The sequence below is a fragment of the Grammomys surdaster genome, unplaced genomic scaffold, assembly GCF_004785775.1.
Source record: "Grammomys surdaster isolate TR1022 unplaced genomic scaffold, NIH_TR_1.0 127, whole genome shotgun sequence".
In the NCBI taxonomy this organism is placed as follows: domain Eukaryota; kingdom Metazoa; phylum Chordata; class Mammalia; order Rodentia; family Muridae; genus Grammomys; species Grammomys surdaster.
Window position 1 is genome coordinate 4,828,602 of NW_021604585.1, and position 530 is coordinate 4,829,131.

The following is a 530-nucleotide window of genomic DNA, read 5'->3' on the forward strand; positions in this document are numbered from 1 at the left end:
AGAGAGAGAGAGAGAGAGAGAGAGAGAGAGAGAGAGAGAGAGAGAGAAGAGAATGGTGATTTTTATGGACACCAGATATTAAAACAAAAAAAAAACAAACAAGCAAACAAACAAAACAGCCCCAGAATCCTTCAGAGTCAAAGTGCCTCCACTTTCCTGCTCGCTTTAGGTGAAAGCGCTTCTCAGCTTGGCTCTGTATAAGCTGCCATTGAGGACGATTCTAGTCTCAGCCAGTATGACGTCATTGCTCTCCTCTCTCTTTCCTTAACATCTTCTCCCAAATGGCCGTGGAGGATGGGCTTAAGTGGTGAAGCTCGCCCTCCATGGGCATTTGGGAGAAGGCGTCTGGCCCTGAGCAGGAAGAGCTCCCATGAGGCATCCTGCACCTGACAGGACGGTTCTAAACAGCCAGGGACGATCCGTGTTTTAATTAGAGGCTGTGCTGGGTCCTGGTTAGCTTATTTGCTTACAAATGCCCTGGAATTACCCAGGGAAGCTGATTTATCTTTTTTTAAAAAAACTTTATTACA